The 25,108-nt window shown below is 40.3% G+C and overlaps 1 protein-coding gene across 4 annotated transcripts in view; it reads left to right on the forward strand.

The window, feature by feature from the left end:
• CPNE4 (copine 4) overlaps window positions 1–25,108 on the forward strand; it is a 514,588-nt gene that overhangs the window by 10,765 nt on the left and 478,715 nt on the right. The window contains exon 1 of one of the 4 annotated variants that reach the window (XM_054247156.2): window positions 6,080–6,143. The exons of the other annotated variants lie outside the window; for them this stretch is intronic. The gene's annotated coding sequence lies outside the window, so the exon portion shown is untranslated. Of the gene's footprint in view, window positions 1–6,079; window positions 6,144–25,108 lie in introns of those variants that run through there. 4 annotated transcript variants of the gene reach the window in all.

The following is a 25,108-nucleotide window of genomic DNA, read 5'->3' on the forward strand; positions in this document are numbered from 1 at the left end:
CCTTCCAGAGAAGACTTAAAGTAGGATATAGTACTTAAAAAAAAAAAAAGCAATGTTAATTTCTTTCACATAATATGCTTATCTTGCAGAAAAAATTATTTAATTATATAAATATATACACAGTCAATAGAAGTATATATTCTGTGAGCTAGATATTATTAGTACTGTTTTTTAAATAATTTGATCAATGACAAAGCACTGGCAACTGGGGAGGAAGAGGAAACAAATTTAGGTTGGGAATCTAAATAGGGATCTCTATCCCTATTCCAAGACCAGGGCACATTTATCAAGTTCATGCTTCATATATCTTTGTTTCTTAGGCTTGGATTCTCCAAGTTAAAGTTGATTCCCCTTATCATACCCACTTATGGCCTGTCTATGCTTCAACCCCTGTGTTGTGTGCATTGTAACATGGGTATTCATAGGTGTACCCATGTCTGTAGCATGTTGCAAACTTTTCCAAGTAGCAGCTGTATATTGCACTTCTTGATGTGACTCCAGAGAACCTAGAACTTTTTAGTATACTCCATCTGTCACTCTGGGTGCATCTCCATTCCCTTAGCAAATAGCCTGCATCCAGGCAAAGTATGCCTTGAAGTTACTCAAAATAGATTCTACACCTGCTCTCATTTATTCAAAATATTCTTATTGTATTTTGATTATTGACTCCTTATCATATAATCTAAATTAGCATATGAAGTTATGTAGACATGTTACCACCGCACAGTTTTATCTGTAATACAACATACATTGTACTTCGTGAAACATGTATAAGATTTTTTTCAAGGATTATTTTGACTGTCTGTGTGTTGTACTTTATGCATTGACTTTAAATCATAGCCCTCACCTCAAATATGCTCCATTATATTTGCAAGACTATTCTGTGTGTTGTTTATAGGTAGGTAGGATCATTTATTGGTGAATGGCATAAATATTAAGTCAGGAATTCCTAGGTTTGAATTTCTGTTCTGCTTAACCTGTTAAAGCTCAGTTTTCACAGATATAAAATGAGATCGGTGGTTGTATCTATGTAATAAGATGGTTGTGAATCTTGCTGTCACTTGGAAATTGTGCAAATTGCAACTACTATTTCCTGGTGGCATCTCTCACAAACTAGAGGCTTATTAGTAGTTAATTCACCTATTGGTAGTGGTTTGCTATGTTGCAGGGGAATTGTGAAAATTAGGAATGTGTTTATGAAAGTATGGTAGATATCAGCAACAAAAATGTATGCTTTTCATAACTACTGAATCATTGATCCTTCTCCCTTTCCTCCCCTCCTCTCCCTCTGTTCTCACTCACAAAATTTTATGCCCAGCCACAAAAGGTGACTCAAGAATTATGCTGGAGTTTCTCTAAGATAAAACTTCCTCTGTTTCTGATGGTTCCAGCTTTATTTCAAATGCAAGGTATGTTTAGTACTGGCCCCAGGAACACAACCAGAATACAAAATCAATCATTCCCCCCTCCAAGACCAGCAGCAGAAATTTATTGTATCTGACTTTGTTTCCCCTGCCCTTTTCCCAAAAGGATCTTAGGTTGCCAGCCTTAGATAATGTATTGGGCATCTCTTTGTTGCGAAAATCTAAAATATTACTAGCATAAAATCCTGTCTTCAAGCCATGGTTCTCAAACTTGAGAATGAATCAGAATCTCAGAATCTCCTGGAGGGTTTGTTAAAACCCAGAGTGATGGACCCTTCCTGTAGAATTTCTTACTCAGTGGGTCTAGGGTAGGAGCAAAACAATTTGATTTCTAACAATTTCCTAGGTGCTATTGATGCTATTAGTGTGGATACCACACTTAGGGAAACAATGCCACAAATATTTACTTCATATAGACAAGCTATGAATTTTCTCTCCTATGTGGTACAGCTGAGAACAGTATTAGTGGTGAAGAAAGGGATCTGGCATTTACTGAGCACCTATGACATTTGCCAACTGCCAGGTACCTTATGGAGCACTTTATACACATTATTCTAATTAAGCCTCACAACCACCCTGTCAATCAGTTTATGATTATTTATTGAGACCCTATCATGTACCATGTAACGTGCTGTGCCAGGCTTTGGTGATGGAGGATGGACAAAACAGACATAATCCTGACCTTCTGGATGTTATGTTTCAGCAAAGAAGACATGCTTGAGCAAATCATTATAGACGTGATTAATCTGATATATAAAAAATAGAAGACCAGAGACACTAAGTAAATTGGCTGTGATTACACAGCAAGCGGGAGACAGAAGAGCCAAAATAAAATAAACCTTGACCATTTTGCTCCAAAATGTACAGTGCTTTCACTAAAACAAAGGTGCTCAAACTTGATCCTTGGGGCTGCTTTACACTCTTAATAATTATTGAAGACCCCAGAGTGGGGCACAGTGCCTCACACTTGTAATCCTAACACTTTGGGAGGTCGAGGTGGATGGATCACTTGAGGTTAGGAGTTGGAGACCAGCCTGGCAACATAGTGAAACCCCTTCTCTACTAAAAATATGAAAATTAGCCTGGTGTGGTGGCATGTGCCTGTAATTCCAGCCACTCGGGTAGCTGAGGCAGGAGAACCTCTTGAAGACAGAAGGCAGAGGTTGCAGTGAGCTCAGATCATGCCAAGGCACTCCAGCCTGAGCAACAGCTCAAGACTCCATCGCAAAAAAAAAAAAAAAAAAAAATTACTGAATACCCCAAAGAGCTTTTGTTCATGTGTTTTTAATCTATCCATATTTACGATATTATAAATTAAAATAAAGCAGGTTACTCTTTAAGAACTGCTGTACTATACCCACACTACAAATAGTAACATTTTTTTCTAGACTCTTTTAATTATGTTTGTAGTCATCAGAGATGAGAAACTTCTCATCTCTTCCTAAACATTTTTTTTTTAACCCGAGGACTTCTTTTAAACGGTAGCCTGTATGTCTTGTGATAGTGACTTGCTAAATAAAATGCTGATCTGCTTTGGAATTACCTTTTGAAATGTTTAAATCTTTATTTATTTAAAGGAAAAGCAACAATTAAGGTATCAACCACAGCCCAAACTAAGATGTAGTAGCTCTATTATTCCTTGAAGGATGTAACTGAGGGCATTTTGTAAGATAACAGCTCATGGAAGTTTGGGAGCAGCCTTGTGTTTGAGTTCCTCTGGGTGCGTGGCACTGCAAGAGAAGCCCCAGAAAGCAGGCAGAGATCCCTTCTGCTGCCTCGTTGAAGCAAGAGGAAAAAAAGATGAATGATTGGACTTGAGCGCTTGAGGCTTTTATATAATGTTGGCAGCTTAATTGTGGGCTAATGACTGAAATACTGCCCTTTCCCCTCATTGTGATTCGTTATCTAATGGGAATGAGAAGTTCTAGTAGATATTTTCCTTTGGTGTGTAATGGTCCGTGTTTGTTCAGACACTTAGATGCTCTGGCTGACTCTGAATGCATTATAGCATCATTAAGTTTAACTGATTAGAATCAACCGAATCGGAGCTGACATAACTCAATGTGGTTCTCAATCGGTGATCAATGAACACAGATTTCCTTTTATTTTTATGGAAACAAATGAAAGAAGAGGGCTGCTGCAGTAAGGTTAGTGTGATAATTTGGATGTAGTAGATCCTTGGATAAGAAGTTAGGAAACAGGGAATCAGACAGTTATCTGACTGATCTTTTTGATGCCAAACACTTAGATCACGGTTCACTGAACAACTTTTAACGTTTCTATCCAGATGTTTGACATCAGGCACAACTCATCACCAAACAAGTCAAAAAGTGCAGATGATCATTTGTCATTTAATTGTAAGCTGAAATTCACTGTGAAGCGTCTCTGCCAGCTGACCTCAGGCAGCATGGAGTTTTTTTGGTATAGCATCTTTGTGTACCAGAAATACATTTCCGGAGAGAAGCACTTGCAGGAAGATCCAAGCATCAGTGACTGTACTGGCAAGTTGTACCTGTTTTTTACGTCACATCAAGCAGGAATCTGTGCTGTTCCGTGAGGGGCCACCTCCTGGGAACCCTTTTACCTGAGTTTCTTATACTTTATAAAGTTGTGAGCTTCTTGTGGATAATTCTCAGATTTTGCCTCAGCAGTCCGGTGTGAACAGTGTAGATTCTCACTCTGAATGATGAACCCTGTTGGTTTTGCAGATTGCTAGGGCTATTTTTAAGAACTCCTTTTCTCTAAATCAGGCAAAAACAGGGAAAACAGGTGGGTCTCCTTGTTCCTTACTCATCCACCCCTTCCCAGGGAATGGGCTCAGGGAAGACCAGACCTGCCTTCTGACCCTACACGTCCATGTCTGCCCTGCATTTGACTTGACAACCAAGCTAAGCAGACCAGAAATAGACTTGCTGTCTCCAGCAGTATTGGTTGAGAGTTATTTTCTATAGGATGGAATAATAGGGACCTGCCTATTACTAAAGGAATATCATCGTCCCTGTGCTGGAAAGAAGGGATAATACCCAATTTGGGGGACTTCGGGCTTGATTACTTAAATGGAAACTTCTATTCCACTTTGCTTTGATGTTCTGTTTGTGATTCTGATTCCCTTCCTGTGTTTTATGAGCAAATCTAGTAGCTGGTTAAAAAGTTCACTTTCTGAGCTCCTTGTCCTGTGATTTCTTTCTTTCATACATACATTTTTAACTTCTATGAATGGGGAGGTTTGAGGTAAAATAAGATCTGATTAAGGCAAACTTGAAATGTGCAGCCCAAAAAAGGTTGTTGTCAAATAAGATCCAATAGGGTAGGGAGCAGCAATCTGCAGCACGTGTCTCAATCCCAGCATGCACACTTTTTTTCTTTGTAAATAGAATTTTGTAGAAATACTGTCATACCTGTTATTGCATGTAGCTTCTTTCACCCTCTAATGCCAGAGCTGAATAGTCGAAATAGTGACGATGTGATGTGCACTGCCTACTGTCAGATTCCCAATAGAAAATGTTTGCCAACCTCTGCACTTGGAGGATATTTTTATTTGGCCATCTCCAGGAACCTATATAGAAAACATATATAGGCTTCAAAAAATCCAAGGGTTATTATTCTGAAATAGGAACTATGGGCCAAATAGCTAAGTAGTAGAACATTTGTTGCTATGCATCGTGAGGATCTTGCACATAGTAGGTACTTGTGGTGTGAATGATTATATATTTCTAGATGAATGACTTATGGTGTGGGTTCCATTTACCTACTTATAAAAATCAAAGTATTTTATTTAATCACTAAGGATTAAATAAAATTCTTTGCACGATCATTCTACATAATATTAGAAAGACAGGTGTTAAGGCAAACATAAACACCTTTGATTCTCTGCATCTCAGTGCGCCAACGTGACAGCCACAGTCTCTTGAATTCCCATCAGTCAAATTCATTTAGCCTCAGCTGGAATGATTAGGCAGGTACAAAAAGCATGACCATCTGCTGTCACAGTGTTATCAAGAATCTTACCTGAAGAGAAACAAGGGGATTTAAGAGTTGAGAGCATCAAAATTATGCTTGGTGCTTGTTCTGATTTGGCTTATGGAGATGGGGTTGAAGAACATATTGTTTATTACTTGTGTTCAGCAGCATTTGAGATTTCCTCATGTGTGGGTGCAATCTTGGGAATGTTCCAGATGTGCAGGGATAGGGTTAACAGCACCTGCGATGACCTGCTATGAGTGCCTTCACTCACGTACCAAATTATAGGTGGAAATCACACTTCCACTAGTTTCCAGAATTACTCTTTAGGGAGTTGGAGAGCTATGGATTAATTACTTGGTGGGGCAGAGACGATGGCAATCACCTACCTCTTATTGTCCTCCTTCCATGATCTTGAAAGAAATGTTCAAGCTCTGTGATGTGATTAGGGTAGTTGACTCCCAATTCAAAGCATATACTATGCCACCCTTTAGGAACTGAGTTCCCACTGCCCCCCTTTCCTGAGAAGACAGCAGGGTTTCTGTCAGCTCCGCTTCACAGATTTGACCATGCGGTTATCATTTATTAATTCAGACATTTTGGAGGGAGGCACGCTGGCTCTGCTGAGATGGAAGCAGAGCCCCACCCTCACCCACCACATCAGAATCTGAGGCTGCACCCAGAGATTTCCTTTCAGACACTCCAGCTTCCGGAGTGCTGGGGTCCAGATGGAGCAGCCCTGCCTGCCTCCCATCTGTGGTAAGTGACTTCTCTATGGCAGGATGGGATGGCTGAGAGCAGGCAGGCAGTGAGCAGCCTGGGGTTGAGGAGGGGGAAACCTCCTTCACAAGTTCTTGATTCCCATGTGTAGGACACAGGTCACAGTTTTTCCCATTTGGGAAGTGAAGGGTAAGAGGGACAGGATGGCACTGACACTGGCATGACGCAGTTTGTGTCACGTTCTGACTCTTGTATCTTTGAGTTCCAATTTGGAATTGGTTTGACTTTAATTTCGAGAGCCATGATGGTGGAGAGAATGTGTTTAACCAAGTGTCACATGTTTAAATGGCCTTTCCCAGCAGACACAGGCTGTAGGGCTAGTGGGCACAGACAGATTGACACAGGATTGTTGCATGAATAGATTTTGCCTGGTCCTCTTGGCTGAGCGGAAGCCTTTGTTCCTTTTTAGACATTTTGTTTCTGACAATTCTAATTCTTATCAGCACTTTTGAGAACTATTATTAAAAAAAAAAGCAGAGGGATTGCTTTTTGATCTGTGAATCGGAACCATAAATTTGGTTAATATTACATTTCAGTAAAGTGGCATCATTGGGTCAAGGGAGAGCATTATGGCAAATTTTCCTGAATGCTGAGTTTTTAAACAGTGACTTTATTATTCTGTTTTTAAAAGTAAATGGACAAATTATAAGCACATGATTGTAATCCTTTCTTATTCCTGTGTATGTATATCTTTATATGTCTCAATAGTGTATATCTTCATTCGTCAAATTAATTTTTGAGGTGCATTTTGTCACAGATTGATGCTCTACTGTACTCACTAACTTGAATCAAATTTGTTTAAATTTTCATCTAAAACAATAGCTATATGACTATTCTCTTACTCGCCAACATAGGGTTAGATTTCAGGTGCAATCAAGGTCAAGTCTTAAGAGTAGAAGTTTTTTTTTTTTTTTTTCTTAAATAAGAGATGAGACTGTTTTTGCAGTTTGGAAGTGAAGATGCTAATATTTGGTCTCAGAAAATTGGAGATAATTTAAAACTAACATGCTTTCTTGCTTGTTTTATTTGTAAATATTGGTCCTGGCTTTGAGAACTTCAGAGCTTTTCCTATTTTTGTTTGTTTGTTTCACAACTCCTTAGGAAGGTGCAAATGGAAAGGTAATAAAGGAAAATCTTTTCAAGATAAAACATGATTCATAAAGGTGACAGCCATGCCATATGTGAAGAGTGATTAACAGCTGCAGAGTCTGCAAACAGCTTTTTAAAACTTTCTTGGTAAAGCAGAGTTTCCCATTATTTCTCATTTTGGTGGTTTCTCAAGTGCATCACCCTGATTTTTCTAAGCTTCATTTTATTCTGTAGCAATCAGATCACTCTTCACGTCCCAGCAGAGCTGTATTGGGGCTTGCTTAAGTATTTCACATATATCCCTGGTTATTCTTTCAGTGATATTTTCAATTTCATGACAATGATGTGGTATATTAAAACCATAATCTCCTCTAAAGCTGCTCATTTTATTTCTGTGGCATGAGTTTGGATAGGCAGATGTGAGAGCATTTCCAAGGCCTGCCTGTTTGGAACTGGTTTGCTTTAATTTAGAGAGCTGTGATGGTGGTGGAAATGTGCTTAATGAAGTGTTACAAGTTTAAATGGCCTTTCCTAGCAGACACAGGCTGTAGAGCTGGTGGACACAGACAGAGACATAAAGATGAGAGGGGCTAGGGGAAGAAAGTCCCTACTTCAAAATTCAGTTGTAATTCTAGCAAAATAGGTTAATTCTAGAAAATACATTTTCATGAAACTCAGTTGTCTTTGGTAAATTAACCAGTCACTCTTTTCCTGATTAGCAATCTTCTGACAACATGCTTTGCTTCTCCTCAGGGGTACAGGTTAGCAGTTTTAAAATATTGTTCATGCCACAGTTCCCTTGGAGAATCTCTGGACTCTCTCACCTGAAAATCAAACCCACATAATTGTGTGCATCTGATTTTGGGGGTTTATGGACATCCCTAAAGCATAAACCTTCTTTTTCCATCAAGGACCCTTTCTTCATCTCATCAATAGACATCTTCTATGTGGCAAACTTCTTTTTAAAAAAATATATCCATTAACATTTGCACACTGTGGCATTTCTGTTAGAGAGAAAAGGGAGAAAACGGGCAAGTTTTGGGTAGGCTCTTTTTTTAAGATTACCACAAAGAGTTGTGCATTTGCCAAGATTTGGGCATCCAACCTTCCTGTGTTGTCTAGGGCACACTCTGAGTTGAGCATCTGGGTCTTCAGGGGTGTATGGAGGAGGAGTGATAGCAGCGCCTCAGGGAGTTGGCAGTGAGGGAGGCATGGCTGTGTGCCAATGAGTATCCTTAAAGGTTCTCCCCTGCCCCTGCCCCGTGGAACCTCTGAGCCCTGATTCTCTGATGGGCTGCCCAGGAAGCTAGTGGGCTGAGCATGTCATGTGATAACTTGGCACTAATAAGAGGAGAAGGCCTCCCACTGTTACTCCTGGTGGAGGGCCAGTGGCACCCCAGGCTTTTACCCAAATGTCCTTGAATTCTACACCCTGAGCCTTGAAATGCAGCTTTTCTGGGGCTGAGTTCCCAGGATTGGTGGTGCTGTACTTGCAGGAGATGGTGGTTGCTGGCCAGTAAAGCACCACATCAGCCGTGAATGTGGTTCACACACAGCTTTATGCAGGTGCATGAACGAGCCTGGAACTAGGTGCTGGGTGCCGTCTAAGACACCAAGAGCCATTTTGGAAACAGAAAGGGAACAAGCATATAAAAATGGAAGATCCAGAAATACAAGGGTAAGACTTGTCCTTTATTCCTTCTTTTCCTCTTTTTTTCCATTCTCCCTACTCTTCTTTTCATCCCTCCTTCTACTCCTTTATCTTTCCTTCTGTTTTCCTTTCCATCCTGCCTTTCTTCTATTGTTCTCTCCTCCTCCTCTCTCCCCTTCTCCCATATTCTCTCACTCTCCCCTTCTTTTTTCCACTTTCTTCTCTTTTATCATTTCCTTTAGTCTTTTCATCTTTTGTATCCATCTGCTCTTTCGTTACTGCCGTTCTTCAATTCAACAGACATTCTCAGTTGTTTACCGGCTACTGTTTCTTATTAGTTTGCATGGAATTTTGATTCCCTTTCTTTCACAATGAAGGTCTACCTTCATGCTACTAAGGGATATTTTTGTCCTGCATTACCTTTCCCCAGCTCCTTCTTTCTTCCTTGCTTGTGTTCCTTAATCATGTAATCGGCTGACATACATTGACCACCCACCGCATGCAATTTACTGCCTTAGAGAAAAAAATCCAAAGTAATGATGGACTTTACCCTCAGGAAGGTTAAAATTAAATTTAGGAATTGAGGTACACATACGTGAAAAGGCAATAATAGGGTAACAGTTACATGTGTCACAAAACAGGAATGAGAGATGGTGCAAGACAGTGTGAACATTACTGCTAGATGAGCGCAAGGAGAAGATTTTGAGTTCTGAGAATGAACCAATTTGTGAAATGGGTGGGTTTGAGAAGTCTTTTAGAGAAGGAATGTGAACTAGGTTTCCGAATAGGATTTTAATATTCAGAGAGGAGAGAAAATTTCAGTCCAGGAATGGATGTAAGTAAAAGTGCAGTGGTCTTTATTTTTGTTACCTCAGCTTTCCAAGGTAAAGTTCCAGGGGAACTTGTTTGCTCTGACTTCTTCTCCACTCCTGGACACTGCCATCTCCGCTTCAGTTTCCCCTGAATGCCATTTCTCTTCAGCTGGTGATGAGCTCAGGGGAATCATCTAGTTTATCTCAGACTCATTCTTGATCAGTAGATTGGTCACTTTATACTGCAGGCAAAAACCTGCTGGCAGTGGAAAGCTAAGTTGAAGAGAGAATGTTGAGATATACAACCAGGAGTCAAGAATTTTGTTTTGAATTTCTAGATTAAGTGGTCTAATATGATCAAGTTCAATCCAGGGTATACCTGGCATGCTAGTGAATTTTTGCTTTCTTTTTAGTGCACAACTCAGGGTTGAAAGAATCTTAGAACTTATCTTGCCTTTTACATGGTCCAATTATATAGGTCTGGACAAGTCTCCCGTTTTCTTATTCATTGATATGTACACTTAACCTGTGTTCTTGGAGGTTTTCTTAGTAAATGTGTGGTTATAAGCTGAAACCAATTCAAATCATATTGTTTCAATATCCCAAATCCATGGAGAAATATCTTATTTTCGGGTGCCTGAGAAGCCCCAATTGTAGGCTTATGTCTGAGTCTTTTGTGGAAATGACTTGCATAAAATCCAGCTGAGATGCTGTGTTGTCAACCTAGCTGTAGAATTTGAAGATGCTGTTTATTCCCTCTGAGGCTGGCATTTCTCTGTGACGGTTCCATTTGATCCCTTCAATGGCTTAGCCTACTCAGCAGCAATGCTTGGGAGATATAGGTTGTTGAGGTCCCCTCTGCTTGTGGCCTTTGGATTTTTGCCCTTAAGTAAAGAAAACAATCCTTTAATCAAGTATTTGCCAGTGGCTTAAGATACACATTTCTTAATTGGTTGAAGTTTACATTCTGACATTGTATTGTATACAATATATGCATTGGGGTGGGTATGTGTGAGTGTGTATGTCTAAGGGATTAGAAGAAAGGACTCCTTTTCCTTCTAAGGACAGCAGTTGATTCCTAGAATCTATCAGAGCTTTCCTTCCCTTCTTTTATCATGTGAAACTCGGTTGAAAGGGTTACCTTCTAGCAGAAATGAAGGGCAAAGTTATGCCTGCTGGTAAATATAAGCCTCGCTGTAAATATTCCTTGAATTCCAGAAAATTTTAATATTATTTTATTTAACTCCCTATGTTATAAAAAAGAAAAACCTAAGCCCAGAGATGTGCAATAATTAGAGCCAAATTATCTTTGCAGCAGATTAAAGATAAACCAGGATCAGAGTGTGGCTTTTTTGACTCTCTGAAATAATTAGATGTAGAGAATCTTTGCATCCTATTATTATAAAAATATGTTAGGCAAAGAATGCAATGATAAATAAATTATATATTTGAGCAGCAGAATAAATCAAGCTGTTTTTTTCTATATTTCATTGGAAGTGATTTAACAGATGTTAAAAAAGTTTTAAAAATAAGGGATAAAATTATTTTTAAGAATACAGAGAGATTTTACAAAAATAATAGGATCCATTTAAAATATTCTTGGTCAAACAAAAGTCAGATTTTTTCCGCACGACTTTCTCCTAGCATGATATAATGATTTTGGAGGTATATAATACTAAAATAATTAAAAGCTGTCCAATTACTCACAAACATTATATAATTATGTTTCTGAATGACAGAAGCACAATTAAAAGACAATAGAAATTAAACAGACAATAGAAATATAACCCTCCTTATATACACCATGGAACTTATATACACCAGTCTAAAACTCTAATTAGACTACATTGTCTCCTCCCAAATGTCAATGTTAGAAAAGAACAAAGAGAGAGGTGAAAATACTGTATAGAATTTAGGACATTTTAACAACAAAAGAAAGAAAAAGGAAAAGGAAATGGAAATAATCTGGATACTGAGGAGGGAAAAATCAAGTGGTCTAATGAACAAAGTCATAATTTCTAGCCAAGCTTGGTAGTGCCTCTTTCCTCCCTCCTTCTTCTCTGGTGACCCTATCCCTTACCTCAGTCACCAGGAAAGTAAGGGTGCTTGTTCCCTGCCTTTCTCAGAAGCAGGATCTTGAAGAGATGAAAAAATGATGAGTGAGGGTGGGAGGAGCACTGGGGAGGAGGAGGCTGGCCCAGGGGCCATTTGTTCTACCCTTGTCCCCTCAGGGAAGGCTCTGAGAGGATGCTCTATTCCCAGCTGTAGGCATATTCCCAGGGCCTTCCAGCCTGCAGCTATTGAAGGAGGGGCTTTTTTTTTTTAACAGAGCTGCAGACATCTCTTCCTGCAGCTCTTCACTGGCAGCTGCCACTCTTAGAGCTCAGCTCCCTTTAGGAGCCCTCAAAGTATAACTTTCTCTACCTCAGGGGAGAGTGAGCAGGAGTTTACTCACAATTATGCACAATTTGGCCGAGCTTTCAACTCAGATCTTATTATTTTGTTTTATTTCCTTTCCTCTCAGAGTCACTACTGACATCAATCTCAAATACTTCCTGATTACCTATATTGGTTGCATTATTGTAAGCAGCATTATATAGAAGTTAAGATCACAAGCTCTGGGGCTGGGATGCCTGGATTCAAATCTGGGATCCACCACCTCTAGCTGCATGACCTTGGACAAGTTATACAACCTCTTTATGCCCCAGTGCCACTATCTGTCAATATGGAATAATAATAATACTAGCTCCCAACTCATCGGTTGTTGTGAGGTTATTAAATGAGGAACGACTTTTTGAATAGTTCCTGGCATTGAATAATTGTTGCCAAGATGTTAGCAATTATATTATTTTAACCTCTAGGTACACTTGGAAAGGTGTAATAATACGAAGAAGTATACAATACCAACTTTACTTTGGAGGAATTATGGCCTAATCTGAGAAACTGAACTTTTTTTTTTTTTTTTTTGAGACGGAGTTTCGCTCTTGTTACCCAGGCTGGAGTGCAATGGCGCGATCTCGGCTCACCGCAACCTCCGCCTCCTGGGTTCAGGCAATTCTCCTGCCTCAGCCTCCTGAGTAGCTGGGATTACAGGCACGCGCCACCATGCCCAGCTAATTTTTTGCATTTTTAGTAGAGACGGGGTTTCACCAAATTGACCAGGATGGTCTCGATCTCTTGACCTCGTGATCCACCCGCCTCGGCCTCCCAAAGTGCTGGGATTATAGGCTTGAGCCACCGCGCCTGGCCGAAACTGAACATTTTTTAATTATGAAGAAAAAAGCTGACTTTGGGCTCTGATAATTAGCAAATAAAGAGTTGTGATGGCTGAGGTTATGTTATCATGCCTTACTGCTGCTGTCTGTTGGTCAGGAATGGAGCAGAGGCTTCCTGTTTCCCAATAAAGGGTGAAGCAAGTAGTCAGTGTAATGTCTTCCAGACCCTAGCCCTCTGAGAAATCCTCCTTGTGTTTTATTCATTCCTAAAAACAACAACAAAATACAAAACAAAACTTCTGGCTATTCAAGTATAATTCAATGGAATTGCCTAAATAAATGCAAGATACATGATTACAAAAAAATTTTTTTTTGAGATGCAATCTTGCTCTTTCTCCCAGCCTGGAGTACAATGATGTGATTGATCTCAGTTCACTGCAGTCTCTGCCTCTGGGGTTCAAGTAATTCTCCTGCCTCAGCCTCCTGAGTAGCTGGAATGACAGGCATCTACGACCATGCCTGGCTAATTTTTGTATTTTTAGTAGAGACGGGGTTTCACCATGTTTTCCAGGTTGCTTGTCTGCAGTTGATCCACCTGCTTCAGCCTCCCAAAGTGCTGGAATTACAGGCATGAGCCACCATGCCCAGCCAAGATACATGAAATCTTAAATATGCTTCTGTTATTAGGACCTTCTCTTTGGTGGCTGTATACCAGAAAAATGTAAAGGAGACCACCCTGACTAGCAGACTCTTATATCTGTTTATTAACGTCATAGTACTCAGATGCCGTGGGAGTTAGTGTGCTGGATGTACCTTAGAATGAAGCATCCATACTCCAGGTAAGTCATTTTCTTATGCATAACATCAATCTTCTCAGTTTAATTTTCTTATTAACTTGATGATGTCAAGGGAAGAATCAGAGGAGGGACTTCCCACCACTGCTATCTTACCTTCTAATTTCTGTTTGCTAAGGAGCCTCTTGGTGGCTTTCTCAGCTTGTGTCTGTAAGTTGAGCTCAGGTTCTGCCCACTGATGCCCAGTATCACCTAGATCAAGGATCAGCCAAATCTAGTACCACCATTTTATAAAGAAGACTGGCTGGGTGATTATGAGGTAGCTCACACCTGTAATCCCAGCACATTGGGAGGCTGAGGTGGGCAGATTGCTCGAAGCCAGGAGTTTGAGACCAGCCTGGCCAATATAGTGAAACCCCATCTCTACTAAAATTATAAAAATTAGCCAGGCTTGGTGGCACATGCTTGTAATTTTAGCTACTGAGGCGTTTGAGGCAGGAGAATCTCTTAAACTCGGGAGACAGAAGTTGCAGTGAGCAGAGATCGCACCACTGAACTCCAGCCTGAGAGACAGAGAGAGATTGTCTAAAAAACAACAAAGAAAAAGAAAGCTTTATTGGAATACAAGCATATAGAACCATGACTTTATATATTGTCTGCGGATGCTTTTGTGCTACAGTGGCAGAGTTGAGTAGTTGTGACAGGGACCATATGGGCCCCAAAGCCTAAAAAATGTGCTGTCTGTCCCTTTATGAAAAAGTTTGCTGACCTGCGACCTAAAGGTTAGACATGCCAATCCCATAAGGGGACAGCAAGAAGTCTTCCCAAGGCAATACAGAGGGCAGAAATCACCAAGGTTCTGTAGAAAGGGAAATTCAGAATATGAAAGGAGAAGATGAGAGTAATAAAGCTGCCTATAGAACAAAGGGGATGATGTATTACCTGAATCACTTTTGACACAGTCTCCTGTTGCTTAAATTGTGGTATATGTTTCTTCTAATCCCAACTGAAATTGCCCCTCATAATATGCCATGTTTATTTCATCACAGAAGTCACATGCAGTATTACAGTGGTGAAAAACGTTATGAGTTGCTTTAAAATGATGTCCTATTCGCTCATAGCTATTCCATGCTGGCTGTTTACAATTTCAGGACAAAACTAACCTTTGGGATTTGACCTTGCTTTCTTAAATAATGATTCTGAACTAGGTGATTAGGGTTTCCCCTTCCCCGGCTACCAGAACCTCCTCCTGGGTACTAGGTTTTTCTGGACCACCAGCTATGTGTGAAATGTCTCTAAGGAATGTACATGTGGCAATTGTTTGCCATTCCCCTTTCCATCATTGAAGAGGCCACAAGGAAGACTTAGCAATGGAGTGTGAAATCCAAACTTTTTGACCAAGAAATCCTGTGCAAGAGCTCAGGAACTACTTGTTTTCCATGTGTAGTTAATCCTATCTGTACAAAGAGGTTGTCGATCTGATCCCAGTTCTCTGCCAGCTCGTTTCTGTGATTTTGAGCAAACCCCTTTCTAATGCACAAGGGGGTCTGTCTGTGGGCCTGAGCTCTGGGACTCTCTACTCAGCAGGCTGTTCACTGTGGCTCAGGAGTGCCTCCATCTATGTAGGGTGCCTTTGCTAATTTGCACAAAGTCGCCCTTTGGGCTAGCAGCTGGCCTATCCCTTCCTGTTTCTGAGCTTCAGTTTCACCAGCTAAGGGAAACAGAGGAGATGGTTTCCAAGGTATTTTCTAGCCTTGGAGCTTTGATATGGAGGTCCTTTGAGACAATCTGTGTGGGTTGGGTAAGCAGCTCTCTTTATGCTCTGTGGTGTTCCCCTACTGGGGTGCCTTTGAAGCTATCAGGAAAAGCTATGTGCCAGGAAGTTCTTGGGGCTTGGAAAAAGGAAGCTCTTGAGTTCCTCTAAGGACAAGACTCTAATAACTAGAGGTAATAGCATTAAGGCAGATATTTGCTATAAAGGGAGAGGGGGGTGTCAGATCAAAGGCAAATGTGGCTATGTCTGGCCTGATTTTGCTCAGCTTTGGAGCAATGAAGAGAGGTCATGGTCCCTCTGACCTCATACACTGTGAGAACATTTGCCTAAGTATCATGTAGCAACAATCTTTTCTCCCTGACCAGGCCTGGGTTATGTTGCCACTGAAAATGGAGACCTGGGCACAAAAGCATCCAGATACCTGGGGTGAGCGAAGCAACAATAATAAGTGTCAGTGAGGTGTCCTGTGAGCTGTGAGTACACAGTGATAAGGCTTACATTGCTGGAGTCAAGGAACCCTTTCAAGAAAGAGGCCACAGCTCTGAGCATTCTTGAGATTTCTGTCAAATTTAAGCAAATTTCTTCAGATTACTGAAGCCTTTGGTAGATTTCTCTTCAAAACCATATTTTGTTCTTTTTTCCTCCCACTTTGTTGGGCCATAATAATCAGTGCTTAGTTATTTGTGGCTGTGTGTAGAGAGGGTGCTAAATGCTTTGTAATCCCATGTAATTTAAACTTCACGCCAGGTTAGATGTAGCTGGTTCTGTCTACATTTGGCCAAAGAGGAAACTGAGACTCACTGAAGTTAGGCAATCTGCCCAAGGCCATAGAGCTAGAAAGTTCTGCATCTAAGTTTCAAACTCAGAACTTACAGCCAGGTGATAATACTTTTCAAAGCCATGTCCCGTGCCTCCCTGTACTACCTTGAATGTGGCGAATTTAATTGTTGGTGCAATGAGGCTGCAGGCGAAGAGAGCACTTCCTGATCTGTTTAGAGTTAACATAACCCAAGGTTTCTCAACGTCAGCACCATTGACATTTTGGGCCCTAGAATCATTTGTTGTGGCTATCCTGTGCATTACAGGAATTTTAGCAGCATGCCTGGCCTTTACCTACTTGGTCCCAATAGCAGCTTCCCTATCCTTCCCCAACTCAGTTAACAACTTAAAACATCTCCAGGTTTTGCCAAATACCCCTGGGGGGCAAAATTGGTCCTGATTAAGTGAGAGTCACTCACATAACTAAATATTTACCTGCTGTTAAAGAAAAAAATCTCTGCATATATAATTTTTTTTTTTACCAGCACCCCTTTTTCTCCTCTTTTGTACACAAATTCTGTTATTAATGACTTGGGTCATTCTCCCTGCCTGACTGACATCTTGGAGTGTGTCTCTGAAAACCTTCACCTTGCTGGCATCTTCCCAAATTTCTCAGACACCCTCTCTTTGAGCCTGGAGCCTCCTGGGGAAGTATTAAGAGACAACCAGCTAGGAAAACAATGTGCTCTTCCCTGTGCTAAGTGCCTCTGCTTAGGCAGTAAAATGCTTCAGTGGTATGAACATAAGGCATCAACATGGCCTCTGAAAACCATGCTGGGTGTTTAACAAGCGTGGAGGGATGGGGACAAGCTGTGGTGAGCCTGGAGGCTTATAGAACAGGACTTCCCCTCCCCCAGGAGCAGAGATTCCTCAGGGATCTTGACTCCACATAGACTGAGGATTTGTGGGAAAGAGAGCTAGTGCCTTGAAGCTATTGCATTTTGTTCCTTTAATAAAACACGTTGCAGACCCTGGCATCTGCCACAGAGACAGAGAAACCATGTGACCCAGTGCCAGCTCTTACCTCTGACTACAGACAGATATTCTGCTGAAGTCCACCTTCTATTAGGTAAGAGGATGTGGGCGGCTCCACAGTGACCTACTGCATTCTGTGTGCACAGCCTTTCTCGTGAGAGCAGGGCCCATCAACTTTGAGAGCTCTAGGCCAAAATAAACAGCCTGGAGTATTGGTCACAGAGCAGGTGTCAAGGCTGCTCAGCAGCTTGGTTCAATAATCACAGGATGCAAAGAACTAGAAAGGTCGCTGGCATATTTTTCTAGAAAAGTAGACTGTGAATTTTTATAGTATTCCTTAGTGTGAGATGACTCCTTCCTGAGTGATGTCATCAAGGTGATGTATTGATAATACATATTTTTATGGAATTAAAAAAAAATCGTATGTTTTTGGAGGTAAATAAAACCACCAGGAAAAAAATTATTAGAAGTTCAGTGAGCTCTTCTTTATAAATGAATTTATGGGCATATCTGATAGAACCCATAGCTGACAGTGTAAAATGTACACACGTCTGTGCACATTCATGCCCATATTCACAAATGTGCACATACACTCTTTCTTCATATGGGAAGATCATGGGGCTTTCGGCCAGATGAGCCTGTTTAAATTCCAGCTCAGTCACTTCCTGCATGTAAAGCCTGGATGAGTTGCTGAAGGTCTTTGAGCTTGTTTCCCTGTCCTTAGATAGGAATAATAGCTACACTATGGCATTGTTATTAAGGTTAGAAATAATGTATTAGAAGTTGAATAATGTATTTGAAGTTGCAAAGCATAGAAGGTACTTGTTAAAAGATATTATTATTATTATCAACACAATGTCTTGTTATGAACCTTAAATAAAACAGATACCAAATCTTCTCTAGAATTGATATTTTTAGATGACTCTTCAATAGTTAGGCTGTTACACCTCATATTCATTCCATTTCACTCTCGAGACTGAGTGTGAATATTTTTCATTTTATATATCTTCATTCAATCCTCATTCAATAAGAAATAATGTCGTATTCCAAGAAACCAAATTATTTCCCTATAATATCTTCAAGTCTCCAGCTTTTCACTCATTCCTATTTATTTGAGATGGAGTTTTGCTCTTGTTGCCCAGGCTGGAGTGTAATGGCACTATTTCAGCTCACCGCAATCTCTGCCTCCCAGGTTCAAGTGATTCTCCTGCCTCAGCCTCCTGCGTAGCTGAGATTATAGGAATGCACCACCACACCCAGCTAAATTTTGTATTTTTAGTGGAGATGGGGTTTCACCATGTTGGTCAGGCTGGTCTTGAACTCCTGACCCCAGGTTATCTGTCTGCCTCAGCCTCACAAGTGCTGCAATTATAGACGTGAACCACTGTGCCTGGCCTCATTCCACATTTATTAAGCACCTAGTGTGTACCAGACGCTGATCTAGGGGCTGGGAATTCCACAGTGAAAACAGAGACAAAGCCCCTGCTTTCTAGGCAGTTACATGCACAGTGTACTCTAGCCACACCTCCAATTAAGAAACGTGCCATTTAACATTGGATATATCCATTGTGAACAAACTTTGTGCCACACTCTGTACTGACTGCTTAGGGAAGACGAGTGCAGTGATGAACAGAAACCTTGGAATATGGCAATGATGGTGGGTGTGTTGGGTAACTGACACATGAGCAAGTGTTCTGTGAGACAGAAAATACAAAATCATGACAGGTGTCATGGCAATCCAAGAATTGGTTTAGAATAAATTTATGATGAATAATTCATTAAGGCTTACTAAAGAAAGTTGAATACAGTGCTTGGAAGCATAGTATGTGAACCGAGGATTCATTAAAGTAATGAATGAACTGTTGAATGAATTAAACAGAGGCTTCTGTGTATGGTTGTGCAGGTTTCACACTGAGCTCCAGCGCATACCATTTAAATTGTGGAGACTGTCACTGTGCAACGTGCATGAGCAGCAACTCTGCCAAACATTTCACACACACGTGTCATTTGATACTTCCAACAATTTACTACTTAATTCGTGTTTTCTTCATTTTGAAGTCACGGAATTTGGGATTCAGTAAGGTTTGTAAAGTGGGGGTACTCTTCATTGGCAAGCAGACATACCTGACTCCAGAGTTGTTGCTTGGAGATTAGGAGAAAACAGTCCCTTGAAGATTAAACTTGATAATTTGAGTCATGTCTCATCTTTGAACCAAATTCTTAGGTTACTGGGGTCAAAAAGAAGTGAGGACATGGAAATGATTACTTTTCCAGGTTTTGGGCTTCAAGTCACGAACTCTGCAAGACTTTGCCCTGTTTTTATCACTATAACAACATACTCTTAGCTCTTCTTCCTTCTTTCTTCAAGAGAAGAATAGAACAGAGATTCTAGAAAAATCCACCTGGTAGAGGTGCCGAGCATATCACAGTCATTATTAACAAAAAATAAAGGATAACAGCCCTGGACCAGCAGAAGTGAGAAGCTGTCATTGTAGGAGCTGTTATTATAGCAGAGAATCAGCTTCTCAGCAGAGGCGTTATATTCAACTCTGATGTGCTGTTTCTTTTAGAACTCATTTTTGATATAACCTCATTCTTGAATCAGCAGCAAATGAGATAATAACAATGTCAGGTTGGTGTCTTCTCACATCTAGTTGCTTGTGAAATAACAAGTCCTGCTCCACACTGCCCCTCTGCGGTCTGGGCATGTCGTGCCCCATTGTGACCCTAGAAATCCAGTTGCTTCTGATTGCTCATTGCTTCTAAGGGCAATTTAATTCTCAATCAACTTTTTAACATAACAGCTCAGCCCAGAGAACTAAAAAAAAAAAAAAAAAAAAAAGAAAGGTTTGTGTCAGGTTAAAGAAATATTGTGAATAACAATGAACACAATTTTAAAGTTTCAGGCAACAGAGGATTTCAAGTTATATGACTTTGGAAGAGGAATGCAGGAGATTGGATTTGGAAACATCTTGCTTGTTATGCTGTAAACTTCTCTCAAAATATCAGAGTCTGTAGATACTTAGAGACAGCCTAAGTTGTAAACAGGCTTCACGACTTCTATACTGTTAATTTTTATTAAGGCGAGTGAGGAAAGAGTAAGAAAGATTTATATTTTTGAGTTATATGCTTGATTTCTTCTCAATGATTGTAAGAGGAAGAAATTATTATCTCAATTTTATTGATGAGGAAACTGAACTCTTCAGAAGTCTTTCAGCCCATGGCGATGTGTCCAGGTTTTTTCATCTCTGGACCGATTCCTGCATAGCCATGCTTTTTTCCATGATATCATATGTTTTGACAGTCAGTGAGGGGCCAGTTTCCGTAAACAGAAAGAGTAACAAGTTCTGTGTTAGCAATAGTAATATCCCTTGAGGTAAATAAAACAAGAATAGGTTGTGATTAGTAATTATTCTGTGTCAGACAGTATACTGCATGTTATATTCTCACAGCACTTCAGCAAAGAAGGTGCTGTTTTCATGCCCATTTGACACAAGCTTAGAGATGTTAATGATCTCTCAGGATCATACAGCTGTTAAAAAGGTACCCTATCTTTGTAGTACTGTTTTGTCTTCTCTGTTAGACTTTAAACTTTAGGGGGCAAGGACTGTTTCTTATTACAATTGACCCTTGAACAATATGGGTTTGAACTGTGAGGGCTTTTAGAAGTGGATTTTTTTCAATTAAATGCAGAATGCAAAACCTGCACTTATGGAGGGCTGTCTTTTTTATACGTAGGTTCCAGAGGACCCACTGGGAAACTTGCATATATGTGGATTTGGGTATATGTAGGGGTCCTGGAACCAATCCCCTGAAAATACTGGGGAATGACTGTAATTTCCTTATCTTAAAAACCCCCTGCAAAGTGGTTTTCTTGTGGTAGGTCCTTAGTAAACATTTGAATAGATGAGTGTCAAATGGACCTGAATTCTGCCCTCCCTGATCTGTGCTTTGGATCCTTTCACACATGTTGATCAACCCTCTATAATTAGGTGAAGAGATGGAGAAAAAGGGTATGTTAGTAGATTGTTGTCTTCCTTTTGTAAAGTATAGTAACCTACAGCGATGATGTACACAGTCAGGAGAGGATACATTAGTCAGGATAGGATAGGTCCTGCTAACTTGACAGATAACCCCAGGGGCTTAATACAATTGAGTGGCTCTCCAGGGCAGTTGTCCTCTGGTATTAGTGATTCAAGAGATTGCTTTGATCTTTGGCTTTGCCATTTCAACACAAGGGTTTCTTCATAGTCACCAAAGAGAGCAACTGGGCGCTAATTCTATTTTGTACCTGTTATTGAAGAGCCACACATCAGTTCTGGTCACATCTTATTGGCTGAAATTTGTCACATGGTCCCAGTAGTCCATTAAGAAGGTGGAGAAGGGGAATTATCTTTTGTGCCCAGAAGGAGAGAAAAATTGGATATAAGTGAGCTACAGGAGACTCTATTCTGGTGGTGTTGGCGGTTTATTTTTTTTCTACCTCTGAGTCATAGAAATGATTTGAGGTAATGGCTATACTACCATGAGATTTCTTCAGAAAGCTTCATGGTATTGCAGTTCCACTGGCAGTGTACTCTTACATTCATCTCCATATGCGTAACCACAGTGGCTCATGTCCAACTCTGGCCATTTGAAATTTCTAGATGTTGGTTGTAGCAGTAGCTGTACTTTTCGAAGGGTAAGATGTTTCCTATAAACCATCAGGAATGTTTTCGTTCAGGAAATTGTTTAATTTTCTTTCTTAATATTGTTTCAAAGACTGGCTTAACTTGAGTTCTTGCTTATTTTAATGTCAGTATGAAAATATTTTTCATCAGATTGTTAAATTCTTCAAGATACAATGCTCAGTAAACTTAGCAGAATATAAACTATATCCATTATGATCCCAAGTTTCTGTCTTTCTGACAATTGTTGTCTGCATCTTTCTGTCTCTGTCTCTCCACACATACATATACACACATATAGACATACATGCCTCCTGTACTGGAAATTAATACACCTAAATATTAATGTCAGTTATCTCTGAGCTTAAGGGTTATTTTGATTTTTTTCTCTATATGCTTTCCTAAATTAAAAAAAAATACTGAAGGCTGGGCGTGGTGCCTTACACTTGTAATCCTAGCACTTTGGGAGGCCGAGGCGGGTGGATCATGAGGTCAGAAGTTCAAGACCAGCCTGGCCAAGATGGTGAAACCTAGTCTCTACTAAAAATACAAAAATTAGCTGGGCACCATGGCAGGCTCCTTCAATCCCAGCTACTCGAGAGGCTGAGGCAGGAGAATTGCTTGAACTCAGGTGGCAGAGTTTGCAGTGAGCCGAGATTGTGCCACTGTGCTCCAGCCTGGGCAATAGAGTGAGCCTCCATCTCAAAAAAAAAAAAAAAAAACCACAAACCAAAAAATTCACTTTTGTTTTGCTTAAATGTGTTACAATCAGAAGATACATTTTATACAGACATAGATTTAGAATGGATTTTTTAAACATATCTATTTTTTTTTGTAATTTTCACAGAAGAGAATTAAATGATGCTCATTTTAGATTACCTGTCTGCTTTATTGCCTTTTTGAAACAATTTAGAACTTGGAGACAAGGCTGACTGAAGGGTGTGGAGAGCAGGATGGAAGGGAGATGCCATTCAGAAATGAGGAGACCATCATTTCCATCATGAAATCCAATTTAGTCAGGGTCAGCCAGCCTCTGCATTGCTCTCCCCTCCTGCTCTTTCAGGTTAGTTAATTTGGGGCATCTTCTGATGAATGCCATCTTGCAATTAAAATGCTGGTGCTGGCAAGTTTCAGCATCTCAGCTTCCATGACCCCTAGCTGTCAGCAGCCTTGTCTTTTTAATCAGGATCTATATTGCTCCCTTCTATCAAGTAACTTTTACATTACCAGATCCCAGTAAACTTGGATGGAGAAGAGAGACATTAGCTGAATTTTAATTTAATCATTTGCTTTTCAGGAAGCTTACTAAAAATATGGCATTATGATGGTTTGTGTAACATAATTCATGGACAGTGTGCTTGCTGAGGTCTGATTCCCACTGACTCCTCACCCATTGTAGAGCCAAGATGATCAGAAGGTCTGTCACCAAGAAACAGGTGGTGAAGATGGCTTTTTATAGAAGTAGGAGATGAGAAGGGCCCTCAGCTGTAAAGGGCATCATACACTCTGCCGTCTGAATCATGAGAGGAAGGAGATCAGAGGTCTGCTAGACTGCTCCTTAGGAATAAATTATCTAGGCAAGGTCCTGGGGTCAGCAGAGTATGAGTAGACTGATGGGGGCTTTTTGGAAAAGCTGATTAGGCCTACAGCTTAAAGGCTCTCTGACAAAAGAGCATCATGTAATATAGGCTGAGGAGTTGCTCTCTGTGACAAATAACCCTGTCTTCTCTCACTTAACCCCTTAACTGAATAGTTTCCCTAAAGTGGCAGCCATGATGTCATCTGTGCAATCCATGTGAATTCACATACATGTGAATGTAGTGTGTATGTTTAATGCACATGTATGCCATATCAGCTTATATCTGCCAATGATGAGTAAACAAGCAGATTGTGTCTGTGACAATGTGTTTCATTCAGAACTCACAGTTAATTCATTTAACTGTTTTTCTTGTACCCTAAAGTGCATAGGAATCATCTGGAGATCTTGTTAAAATGCAAATTCTGACTCAGTAGGTCTGGAATGGGGCCCGAGCTTCTGCATTTCTAGTAAGATTCCAGGTACTGCTGAGGCTGCTGATCTAAGGACCACACTTTGAGTAGTAAGCACTAAACTGACAGCTGTTGTCTTCACTGGGATTATCAGCCTATCAGATGGGTGTTGGCAAAGCTTGCCTTTTTGATGCATTCTTCTATTTAAATTTTTACTTATTACAGAGGATACTTGTTTAAATATGCACTTTGATATGTAAATAACTCTAGGGAATTAACTCATGGTTTTTTGGTTTTTGTTTTTTATATCAAGAACAGAAATGTCCAAACGGACATCATCAACTAATTTTCTGCAGATGTAGCAGAAACATGCCTCCTCACATAACCCTGCACCATATTTTCACAAACTGCAAGCTTCCTGAGGACACGTGTCAATGCCTCAGGCAGACAAACGTTCAAATAAAGACTTTCTCATTATTCTCCACATTCTTTTAGTGCTATCTTTTTGGATGAACTTGGGGAAAAAAGAAGAAATGCATTTGAGTAAGATGTGGTAAGAAAAATTGCAGAAAAATCCTCTGGAACTTCACTGCCTTGTATTGTAGAAATTAGAGTTCAGCTCCTTACAAGAGTTTCATAAAAGTGACAAGTCAGCAACACCTTAACGAGAGCCTTAGTTCCTGTCACTGGCCTTTTCTTCCACTGAGGCTTTCTGCCAAGACATGAGTTTAATTTAATGTCTCCATCTCTGCAGCAATCGGTCTTTGACCTTTTGAGATTATTCTGAATGCCATGGTGTACTATTGAGATGATAAATGGGGCAAATAAGAGGAGTCAAGTAAGCAGACATGGGGGCTATCACCGTAGTGGGTGTGGGTGCTAGAGGTGATGATAAGATTGGCAGCCTAACAGATTTTCATTAGCTGGCACTGCTGTGTCTGTGATGATGATATCATCCTTCAGAAAGGAGCCTGGGACTCACTGGGAACAACATAACCTGGTTAAGAAAAATAAAAGTGTTTGGAAAGGATCATAAATAGAAAAAAAAAACTACTCAGCAGCAACTGATCTAGGGAAGTTAGATAAATGAATTTGGTTGTATATTGGTCACCAGACTTAATGTCAAATGACTTACTACACTGAGCAAACATTAAATAAG

The sequence above is a fragment of the Callithrix jacchus genome, chromosome 17 (assembly GCF_049354715.1).
Source record: "Callithrix jacchus isolate 240 chromosome 17, calJac240_pri, whole genome shotgun sequence".
Classification (NCBI taxonomy): domain Eukaryota; kingdom Metazoa; phylum Chordata; class Mammalia; order Primates; family Cebidae; genus Callithrix; species Callithrix jacchus.